This window comes from Mesoplodon densirostris, chromosome 12 (assembly GCF_025265405.1).
Source record: "Mesoplodon densirostris isolate mMesDen1 chromosome 12, mMesDen1 primary haplotype, whole genome shotgun sequence".
NCBI classification, from domain to species: domain Eukaryota; kingdom Metazoa; phylum Chordata; class Mammalia; order Artiodactyla; family Ziphiidae; genus Mesoplodon; species Mesoplodon densirostris.
Window position 1 is genome coordinate 49440391 of NC_082672.1, and position 12454 is coordinate 49452844.

Sequence of the window (12454 nt, forward strand, 5' to 3'; positions counted from 1 at the left end):
ACCAATTTTCTTGTAGCGTCTCACATCTAGATTTGCCTATTATCAAGGACCTTTAAATGTTTCTCCTGCAGCCTGTTGAAGGTAGTGGCATTCAGCAGAGAAGGGCTTCCGAACCCCTGTGGCATGGCTACTGTGAATAGGTTATGGGTCCTATTATTAATCCTCTAAGCTCTTCAGCCACTGGTGGAGTTTGGGGCAGTGGCAGCCCATGAGCACTGTCAGTTGACTCTGGTAAGCAATATAAATGTTAACATTAGGTAGGTGCCATGATGTGAAAGAGCCTAGGCTACCATCTTCAGCTCTTTTCTTCTGTGCTCTCTTTGTGATCACGTTTACTTCTGTGATTTTAACAGTTGCCTGTGTAGTGATGTTTTCTTTTCTAAATTGCACTTTATTTCCTTTTGTTCATCTTCTCCTGGCTATCCAGTAGTCACTTCAAAATCTACACATCCAAAATGAATTTATTCTTTACTTGCTAGCTGGCTCATTGTCAGTATTATTCTTTTCTTGGGCAGGGGTATTAGAAGGTGTGGTGTAAATAGCCTTGCTTTCACTGACTGGAAACCTCAGTCATCTTCAGCTGTTTCTCTGGCTGTCTGCTTAGCACTGTCTTATTTACATGTACACATATGTGCATTCATTTATTCATCAAATACTTCTTTAATGCCTACAGTGCTTCTGTGTATATTTGACCACAGTAGATAAGTCTATATCTGGATGGCCTCTTGAATGCATTCCCTCCATTCTTACTCTATTTACTCTAATTTTGGCCTTCAGCAGTCCTTCCCAGAACTTTTACAATGGTCTCCCTACCTCTGGCTTTAAACCTTCTGATTCATCCTGCATACTATCTGCTTATTGAGAATACTTGTTTGATCCTATATTTCTCTTGCTTGAAAACCTCTGATAGCTTCCCATTATACAGGAAAAATGCCAGCTTTTTTAGCATACCATACAAGACTATGGTAATTCCATCTTCTTTACTCTTTTTATGTATTACTTCATCTCTGTGTTCTAGCTATACTTGTCTTCTGCTAATTTCTTGAATATAGCATGGATTTTAATCTTCAAACTTTGTTCATACATTTCTGGTGTCCATAAGGCTCTGACCCCTCTTCTTTGCTTAATGAAATCCTGCTTATCTTTTAAGATACACTTGGCATGTTCCCTTTGAAGATTATTTACCTAATAGCCCTCTCTATCTACTGCCTGCACCAGAACCAAACCCTTCTTAATGTTCTTTATCTGATGTACTTTGCACATTTGTCTGTTATAGTGCTTGTGTTTTTTGTTTTTGGCTGTGCTACATGGCATGCAGGACTTGAGTTCCCCAGCCAGGGATCGAACCTGTGCCCCGTGCAGTGGAAGCTTGGAGTCTTAACCACTGGACCGCGAGGGAAGTCCCTTATAGTGCTTATCAGATTGTATCCCTTGCTTGTGTGTCTCTCAGTGTAAAGGTTCACAAGGGAAAGGATCATCTTTTTCTTCCTATTGTTCTTAGAGCACAAGGCCTGGCACATAGCACATGCTTAGTAAAATATTTCTGAAAGGAATGTCTGGCGTTACTTGTTATATTACCTTCTGTAGCAAGTAAGTCTAACTTGAGATCATGAATTCTCAAAGGAAGATAATAGTTTATATAAAATAATTGTTTTACACTAAATATTTGCTAATGATTACTTTCTGTGTAATACAGTCCTTGATTATATATGTTTTAAACTTAACACTTTTGATGCCTGAATTCTTTTTTTTTTTTTTTTTTTTTGCGGGACACGGGCCTCTCACTGTTGTGGCCTCTCCCACTGCGGAGCACAGGCTCTGGACGTGCAGGCCCAGCGGCCATGGCCCATGGGCCCAGCCGCCCCACGGCATGCGGGATCCTCCTGGACCGGGGCACGAACCCGTGTCCCCTGCATCGGCAGGCGGACTCCCAACCACTGCACCACCAGGGAAGCCCCGATACCTGAATTCTTAAAGCATTACTGCAGATATGTTTGTTTTAATTAAAATCACTTCTGAGCAATAAGAATTTGCCATAATAGGAGTTTCTGGAATTTTATTATTTTAGAGCTTTTAAAACAGTAAATGTTTATCTGAATTAGAATTCTGAATAAAAGAAATAGTATAAAATGAAGATAGTTTTTTAGAGAAAGAGAGATATATTAATTAATAAATTAGTTTTTAAGAAAAGAGACTAAATAAAAGCAGTCTTTCTAAAGAATGAAGGCAAAAATATAAACTGTCAGATTTCCATGTTGCAAGGGAATACTGAATGTGAATAAGGGAGACTATTACTGTACTTTGGTGATACTTAGAGAACGAGTAGATGAAATATATGGTAGATGAAAGCATAAAGAAGGTGCTAGTGTTATTTGACATTATTCATTATTAAGGGGAATACAAAATAACAGTACCCTCTGGTACAAGATTTTTAATATTTCAGAATTATTCTTAAAGGACTATTGTCATTTAAATGAAAAAAATCCTGATAATTAAAAATGCTATGGTATTGAATTGTTATGGCAAATGAAATGGTATGATGTCTGGGTTTTGTTTCAAAATAATCAAGAAAAATGGAGGGAGTAGAAATAAGATTGGCCACATATTGATAATTGTTGAAGCTGTGTGAGAGTTACATAGAGTATCACTGTCATTTATTTTGATTTTTTGTTTGTTCATTTTTGGAAAATTTCATGATAAGTTAAAAAACATTATGGTATTGTATAATAAAGGAAAGAGTACCCAAATAAGGAATCATTGCTGCTAGGCTGAGTGAATATAGAGTTCATGATATTGAATAATTCAGAATTACCAATGTAAAACTAAATGATATTTTTGGTTTTTGTTTTTCAAAATTTTTATTCCATATTGTTTTATTCTTTTTTTCCTTTTTTTTGAATTTTTGAATTTAATTTATTTTTTTATACAGCAGGTTCTTATTATCCATTTTATACATATTAGTGTATATATGTCAATCCCAATCTCCCAATTCATCACATCCCCCGCCGCATTCCCCCCTTGGTGTCCATATGTTTGTTCTTTACATATGTATCTCAACTTCTGCCCTGCAGACTGGTTCATCTGTACCATTTTTCTAGGTTCCACATATATGCGTTAATATACGATATTTGTTTTTCTCTTTCTGACTTACTTCACTCTGTATTACAGTCTCTAGATTCATCCATGTCTCTACAAATGACCCAATTTCATTCCTTTTTATGGCTGAGTAATATTCCATTGTATATATGTACCACATCTTCTTTATCCATTCATCTGTCGATGGGCATTTAGGTTGCTTCCATGACCTGGCTATTGTAAATAGTGCTGCAGTGAACATTGGGGTGCATGTGTCTTTTTGAATTATGGTTTTCTCGGATTTTTGTTCTAGTTCTGTAAGAAATGCCATTGGTAGTTTGATAGGGATTGCATTGAATCTGTAGATTGCTTTGGGTAGTACAGTCATTTTCACAATATTGATTCTTGCAATCCAAGAACATGGTATATCTCTCCATCTGTTGGTATCATCTTTAATTTCTTTCATCAGTGTCTTATAGTTTTCTGCATACAGGTCTTTTGTCTCCCTAGGTAGGTTTATTCCTAGGTATTTTATTCTTTTTGTTGCAATGGTAAATGGGAGTGTTTCCTTAATTTCTCTTTCAGATTTTTCCTCATTAGTGTTTAGGAATGCAAGAGATTTCTGTGCATTAATTTTGTATCCTGCAACTTTACCAAATTCATTGATTAGCTCTAGTAGTTTTCTCGTGGCATCTTTAGGATTCTATATGTGTAATATCATGTCATCTGCAAACAGTGACAGTTTTACTTCTTTTCCAATTTGTATTCCTTTTATTTCTTTTTCTTTTCTGATTGCCCTGGCTAAGACTTCCAAAACTATGTTGAACAATAGTGGTGAGAGTGGACATCCTTGTCTTGTTCCTGATCTTAGAGGAAGTGCTTTCAGTTTTTCACCATTGAGAATAATGTTTGCTGTGGGTTTATCATATATGGCCTTTATTATGTTGGGGTAGGTTCCCTCTATGGCCGCTTTCTGGAGATCTTTTGTCATAAATGGGTGTTGAATTTTGTCAGAAGCTTTTTCTGCATCTATTGAGATTATCATATGGTTTTTATTCTTCAATTTGTTAATACGGTGTCTCACGTTCATTGATTTGCGTATATTGCAGAATCCTTGCATCCTTGGGATAAATCCCACTTGATCATGGTGTATGATCCTTTTAATGTGTTGTTGGACTCTGTTTGCTAGCATTTTGTTGAGGATTTTTGCATCTATATTCATCAGTGATATTGGTCTGTAATTTTCCTTTTTTGTAGTATCTTTGTCTTTTGGTATCAGGATGATGGTGGCCTCATAGAACGTGTTTGGGAGTGTTCCTTCCTCTGCAATTCTTTGGAAGAGTTTGAGAAGGATGGGTGTTAGCTCTTCTCTAAATGTTTGATAGAATTTACCTGTGAAGCCGCCTGGTCCTGGACTTTTGTTTGTTGGAAGGTTTTGAATCACAGTTTCAATTTCAGTGCTTGTGATTGGTCTGTTCATATTCTCTATTTCTTCCTGGTTCGGTCTTGGAAGGTTATACCTTTCTAAGAATTTGTCCATTCCTTCCAGGTTGTCCATTTTATTGGCATAGAGTTGCTTGTAGTAGTCTCTTATGATGTTTTGTATTTCTGCCGTGTCTGTTGTAGCTTCTCCTTTTTCATTTCTAATTTTATTGATTTGAGTCCTCTCCCTCATTTTCTTGATGAGTCTGGCTAATGGTTTATCAATTTTGTTTATCTTCTCAAAGAACCAGCTTTTAGTTTTATTGATCTTTGCTATTGTTTTCTTTGTTTCGATTTCATTTATTTCTGCTCTCATCTTTATGATTTCTTTCCTTCTGCTAACTTTGGGTTTTGTTTGTTCTGCTTTCTCTAGTTCCTTTAGGTGTAAGATTAGTTCGTTTATTTGAGATGTTTCTTGTTTCTTGAAGTAGGCTTGTATTGGTATAAACTTCCCTCTTAGAACTGCTTTTGCTGCATCCCATAGGTTTTGGGTCATTGTGTTTTCACTGTCATTTGTCTCTAGGTTTTTTTTTTTTTTTTTTTTTTTTTTGCGGTATGCAGCCCCCTCACTGTTGTGACCTCTCCCGTTGTGGAGCCCAGGCTCCGGACGCACAGGCTTAGCGGCCATGGCTCACAGGCCCAGCCGCTTTGTGGCATGTGGGATCTTCCCGGACCGGGGCACAAAACCGTGTACCCTGCCTCAGCAGGCAGACTGTCAACCACTGCACCACCAGGGAAGCCCTCTAGGTATTTTTTGATACCATCTTTGATTTCTTCAGTGATCTCTTGGTTATTTAGTAACATATTGTTTAGCCTCCATGTGTTTGTGTTTTTTACGTTTTCTTCCCTGTAATTCATTTCTAATCTCATAGTGTTGTGGTCAGAAAAGATGCTTGATATGATTTCAATTTTCTTAAATTTACTGAGGCTTGATTTGTGACCCAAGATGCGATCTATCCTGGAGAATGTTCTGTGCGCACTTGAGAAGAAAGTGTAATGTGCTGTTTTTGGATAGTATGTCCTATAAAGATCAATTAAATCTATCTGGTCTATTGTGTCATTTAAAGCTTCTGTTTCCTTATTTATTTTCATTTTGGATGGTCTGTCTATTGGTGTAAGTGAGGTGTTAAAGTCCCCCACTATTATTGTGTTACTGTCGATTTCCTCTTTTATAGCTGTTAGCAGTTGCCTTATGTATTGAGGTGCTCCTATGTTGGGTGCATATATATTTAAAATTGTTATATCTTCTTCTTGGATTGATCCCTTGATCATTATATAGCGTCCTTCCTTGTCTCTTGTAACATTCTTTATTTTAAAGTCTGTTTTATCTGATATGCGTATTTCTACTCCAGCTTTCTTTTGATTTCCATTTGCATGGAATATCTTTTTCCATCCCCTCACTTTCAGTCTGTATGTGTCCTTAAGTCTGAAGTGGGTCTCTTGTAGACAGCATGTATATGGGTCTTGTTTTTGTATCCGTTCAGCAAGCCTGTGTCTTTTGGATGGAGCATTTAATCCATTGACGTTTAACGTAATTATCAATATGTATGTTCCTATGACCATTTTCTTAATTGTTTTGGGTTTGTTTTTGTAGGTTCTTTTCTTCTCTTGTGTTTCCCACTTAGAGAAGTTCCTTTAGCATTTGTTGTAGAGCTGATTTGGTGGTGCTGAATTCTCTTAGCTTGTGCTTGTCTGTGAAGCTTTTTATTTGTCCATCGAATCTGAATGAGATCCTTGCCGGGTAGAGTAATCTTGGTTTTAGGTTCTTCCCTTTCATCACTTTAAATATGTCATGCCACTCCATTCTGGCTTGTAGAGTTTCTGCTGAGAAGTCAGCTGTTAACCTTATGGGAGTTCCCTTGTACGTTATTTGTCATTTTTGCCTTGCTGCTTTCAATAATTTTTCTTTGTCTTTAATTTTTGCCAGTGTGATTACTATGTGTCTTGACGTGTTTCTCCTTGGGTTTATCCTGTATGGGGCTCGCTGTGCTTCCTGGACTTGGGTGGCTATTTCCTTTCCCATGTTAGGGTAGTTTTCAACTATAGTCTCTACAAATATTTTCTTGGGTCCTTTCTCTCTCTCTTCTCCTTCTGGGACCCCTATAATATGAATGTTGTTGCGTTTAATGTTGTCCCAGAGGTCTCTTAGGCTGTCTTCATTTCTTTTCATTCTTTTTTCTTTATTCTGCTTCCGCAGCTGTGAATCCCACCATTCTGTCTTTCAGGTCACTTATCCGTTCTTCTGCATCAGTTATTTTGCTATTGATTCCTTCTAGTGTAGTTTTCATTTCAGTTATTGTATTGTTCATCTCTGTTTGTTTGTTCTTTAATTCTTCTAGGTCTTTGTTTAACATTTCTTGCATCTTCTCGATCTTTGCCTCCATTCTGTTTCCGAGGTCCTGGATCATCTTCACTATCATTATTCTGAATTCTTTTTCTGGAAGGTTGCCTATCTCCACTTCATTTAGTTGTTTCTCTGGGGTTTTATCTTGTTTCTTCATCTGGTACATAGCCCTCTGCATTTTCATCTTGTTTCTCTTTCTGTGAATGTGGTTTTTGTTCCACAGACTGCAGTATTGGGTTCTTCTTGCTTCTGCTGTCTGCTGTCTTGTCGGAAAATTTCTTTTCTTTTGTTATGAAGAACATTTGTGGAAAAATGGTTGAAATTTTAAAAAGATCTTCTGACCCAGGCTATTTTTATCTTTTTACCTGTATCAGAATACCTGTTATGATTTTAAGAGTACTCTTATTAGAGTATTTGATTTCACTTGCTCTGTTCACTGGAGAAGCTGAAGATATCTGTGCTTCATTTTCAATTATGAGCTTTTTCTCCCCTGAAAAACTGCTAGTATTGGAGGGTCTCCTGCAGAGGCAGGAGGCGGGGTGGGGGTAGGGTGGCTGTGGCTTACTGTGAGGACAAGAACACTGGCAGCAGAAGTTCCTGGAAGTAATCCTTGGCGTGAGCCTTCCCAGAGTCCACCATTAGCCCCACCCCTATAATGTTTTATTCTTATTTTCTATGTGATATGGAAGCCTCTTAATCTGCTAAGCCAAATCATCATGTATTAAGCAAAAGTGATATAACATTGATTTATGGCAGCATTCTTCTTGAAGAAAACAATTATTGACAAACCCACAGCTAACATTATACTCAGTGGTGAAAAGCTGAAAGCATTCCCCCTAAGATCAGGAATAAGACAAGGATGCCCACTCTCACCATGTTTATTCAACATAGTTTTGGAAGTCCTAACCACAGCAATCTGAAAAGAAAAAGAAATAAAAGAAATCCAAGTTGGAAAGGAAGAAGTTAAACTGTCACTGTTTGCAGATGACATGATACTAGACATAGAAAATCCTAAAGATGCCACCAGAAAACTACCTGAGCTCATCAATGAATTCAGTCACGTTGCTGGATACAAAATTAATACACAGAAATCTGTTTCATTTCTATACACTGACAACAACATATCAGAAAGAGAAATTAAGGAAACAATCCCATTTACTATCACATCAAAAAGAATAAAATACCTAGGAATAAACCTACCTAAGGAGGCAAAAGACCTGTACTCTGAAAACTGTAAGACACTGATGAAAGAAACTGAAGATGACACAAACAGATGGAGAGATGTACCATGTTCTTAGATTAGAAGAATCAATATTGTGAAAATGACCATACTACCCAAAGCAAGCTACAGATTCAATGCAATCCCTTTCAAATTACCAGTGACATTTTTCACAGAACTGGAACAAAAAATTTTTTAATTTGTGTGGAAACACAAAAGACCCCAAATAGCAAAAACAATCTTAAGAAGAAAGAACGGAGCTGGAGGAATCACGTTCTCTGACTTCGGACTGTACTACAAAGCTGCAGTAATCAAAACAGGATGGTACTGGCACAAAAGCAGACACAGAGAACAGTGGAACGGGATAGAAAGAACAGAAATAAACCTACACACTTGTGGTCAATTAATATATGACAAAGGAGGCAAGAACATTCAATGGAGAAAAGACAGTCTCTTCAGTAAGTGGTGCTGGGAAAACTGGACAGCTACATGTAAAAGAATAAAATTAGAACATTCTCTAATACCGTATACCAAAATAAACTCAAAATGGATTAAAGACTTAAATGTAAGACTGGACACTATAAAACTCCTAGAGGAAAACAAAGGCAGAACACTCTTTGATGTAAATCACAGCAATGTTTTTTTAGATCCATCTCTTAGAGTAATGGAAAACAAACCCAAAAATAAACAAATGGGACCTAGTTAAACTCAAAAGCATTTGCAAAGCAAAAGAAACCATAAACAACATGAAAAGACAGCCTTCGGACTGAGAGAAAATATTTGCAAACAGTGATACTGAGAAGGGATTTATTTCCAAAATATACAAATAGTTCATGCAACTTAATATTAAAAAAATACAAGCAACCCAATAAAAAAATGGGCAGAAGACCTAAATTGACATTTCTTCAAAGAAGACATACAGATGGCCAACAGGCACATGAAAATATGTTCAGTATCGCTAATTATTAGAGAAATGCCAGTTGAAAGTATAATGAGGTATCATCTCACATCAACCTGAATGGCCGTCATTAAAAAGTCTACAGGAATTCCCTGGCAGTCCGGTGGTTAGGACTCCGTGCTTCCACTCACTGCAGGGGGCATGGGTTCGATCCCTGATCGGGGAGCTAAGATCCTACATGCTGTGCGGTGTAGCCAAAAAAAAAATAAAAAGTCTACAAATAATAAATGCTGGAGAGGGTGTGGAGAAAAAAGAAACCTCATACACTCTTGGTGTGGGAATGTAAATTGGTGCAGCCACTATGAGGAACAGTATGGAGGTTCCTTGAAAAACTAAAAATAGAGTTGGCAAATGATCCTGCAGTCCCACTCTTGGGCATATATCTGGAGAAAACTCTAATTTGAAAAGATATATGTACCCCAATATTCATAGCACTATTTACAGTAGCCAAGACATGGAAGCAACGTAAATGTCCATCAACAGGTGAATGGATAAAGAAGATGTGGTATATATACACAGTGGAATATTACTCAGCCATAAAAAAGAATGAAATAATGCCATTTGCAACAAAATGAATACTTAGAGATTATCATACTAAGTGAAGTATGTCAGAGAAAGACAAATACCATATGATTAGAAAACAGAGATAGACTTACAGACATAAAGGGGGGATGGATAAGTTAGGGATTTGGGAGTAACAGATACACACTACTATATATAAAATAGATAAAGAACAAGGACCTACTGTTATAGCACAGGGAACTATATTCAGTATCTTGTAATAACCTATAAGGGAAAGGAATCTGAAAAAGATTATATATGTGCATAACTGAATCTCTTTGCTGTACACCTGACACATTGTAAATCAGCTGTACTTCAATTTTAAAAAACTGCAAAAAAAAAAAAGTTGACAAGACTCAGGTGTCATATTGTTTGAATAAAGTCTTATTGGTAACACCTGGTTGTAAAATCTGTAGATGGTCATACTGTGCCGTCTCGAGTACTATATTTCTGATGATTCCTTTAACTTGAATTCTAGCCTTAAGGTTTTGAAAAGAAAACTTAAAGGACGAATTCATAGAATTGTTTGTCTTCTTAAGGGATGTGAGAGAGAAGTGTTCAGAAATTGTTCTGTCTTTCTTCTTTTCTTCTCTCTTGTTCTCCTTTCCTCCTTCCCATGTTGTCTCAACTTCTTTCCTGGGCACCAAAAACATTATTTATCTACGTGCTACTTCCTCCAATCCAACATCATGTCTGTAAGCTCAAGTCCTTTAAATCTGAAACTCCTATGGCAGGCCCTCAGTAAACATCTTTTTTTTTTAATCAAGGTGTAATTGACATATAACATTATATTAGTTTCAGGTGTAAAAAATTGTAATGATTCAATATTTGTATGTATTGTGAAATAATCACCACAATAAGCCTGGTAACATCTTCAGGGCATCTTCTTTTTGAACTTCTCAGATATTTTTGGTTAGAGTTTCTTTCTATCTGAAGCAATCATTTACAAGCTGAAGAACCTGCTGAGATGTGACTTGAGGTTTGTTCTCAATAGTATCATCCTCCCCATCAACCAAGCCAGAACCCCAGACTTATCTTTGATTCAGCCTTCTTGATTTTCATCATTTGTTCATTTGGTCCTGCCAATTACTCTTTAAAAATGACTGTCACAAGTATTTCTTCTTTTCTCCAGTCTTATTGTTAGTTACCATTCTGTTATGGAGAATGTTGCACTTGGAAGATTTCACCTGAGCTCTGCTTCTGGCTGATGGCCTAACTTCTTCATCTTCATGAGGAGGTTGTAACAGGATTGTTGCAAGCACCTTTTGGAAGCTAACATTCTATTATACTAATTCAGGGTCTTTCCTTCTCACCCTTTCATTGCAGTAACTCCTAATTGTTTTTCACACCTCTAATCTCAGTGTTTCCTAATAAGATTAGTCTTCATATGTAACTTTCACTGCCTTTAGGATAAAATCTTCCATTTCCTGGTCTCCATTTATTCATGTCATTATTTCTCTGCTTAATCGTTATCATTGGCACGATTAGGCAAAGTGGAAGCTTCACCCATCTTCACAGCCTTCCTTTCCTTCACCTACAGAATCAAAGTGGTTACTAAATTATATCACTTCTGACGCAGGAATGTCTTTTTTTTTTTTTTTTTTTTTTAGGAATGTCTTTTGAGTCCATATTTGTTCTCCTCTGCCTATTCTAATCTAGTCCTCATCTCCTCTTCTTTGGACGTTTGAGCAACCTCCCAGATGTTTGCTCTGCCGCCAGTTTGTAGTTACCAGATTAATCTCTCTGAGCAAAGATCTGTTATGTACCTTCTCTGTTCTCAAAACCTTTTGCTCCACACTGTTTACATATGAAGTACAAGTTTCTTTGCCGAACTCGGTCCCTTCCCTTTACTTTTCTAACCTAACCTCATCTCTTGTACCTTGTCGTCATGCCCCCAGCTTCCAGCCATACTGAATACTGGCGGTTTCCTGTTTATTTTTCTCAAGCCCTACTTCTACCTGGAATTCTCTGACCCTCTCGTCCCTTTTCTGCCTGGGAAACTCCTCTCTCAAAGGCATCACTATGTAGTTATCTTCCTTAAAGCTCTGAGAAGAAATACTAGTCTCATTCTCTCTGTGCCTGTTATGCATATGTCTTGGGTGCAGAGGGAGTCATATCAGAGTTATCTGTTTATATTTCCCACTCAGAATCTCTTTCCAGGTGGATTGTGAACTCTGATATCTAGGGTAACTAGTCTTTTGTTCATCCTCAGAGTTTGGCACAGTATTGGAACATAAAATATTGATTCTGTGTTTGTTTGTTGCTTGATGTAAAATAAAATAGTAAGGACCATCTGTTTTCCTTAGAAACAAAAAAGGATTTTAACCCTATTAGTTTGAAGACTAAAATTTTCCCCTTGGTTTTGCTTGAGCTTGAATTCCTTCATCTTTTCTTAAAAGATTCTTCTAAATTTTTTGTCTGTCATAGGTCCTTGGGACCAAAGATGGCCCAGGGCTGATCTGGACACCAGGTAGGTAGTATTATTAATAGGAGCCAAAAAGCCTTGGACCTGTCTAATTATGATTGTAATGAGTGGGGTTTGACCAAACCTTAACTACACTTGTGCATATGAGCTGCTGAATGGTGCGTCACCTTGCTAAATGTGACTGGAGGCTGGTCATCAAACTTGGACATTTTTGAAAGGTATAAGACTATTTTTTTCATTAGACCAGTTCCTAATAGTTCATTCAAAAGATGTTCCTACTGAAACTGCGTCTTTAGGCTTGAGAAATTCTTCCCTGAATTACATTTAAATTCTACCACTGAGCCTAGTTTTCTGCCTGAGATAATGCTTTCATTTTAAGTCAGTGATTTC

The 12454-nt window shown here is 37.1% G+C and overlaps 1 protein-coding gene across 2 annotated transcripts in view; it reads left to right on the forward strand.

The window, feature by feature from the left end:
• The window catches only part of CDK19 (cyclin dependent kinase 19), a 181723-nt gene that overhangs the window by 46920 nt on the left and 122349 nt on the right, over positions 1 to 12454 (forward strand). The window lies entirely within an intron of this gene.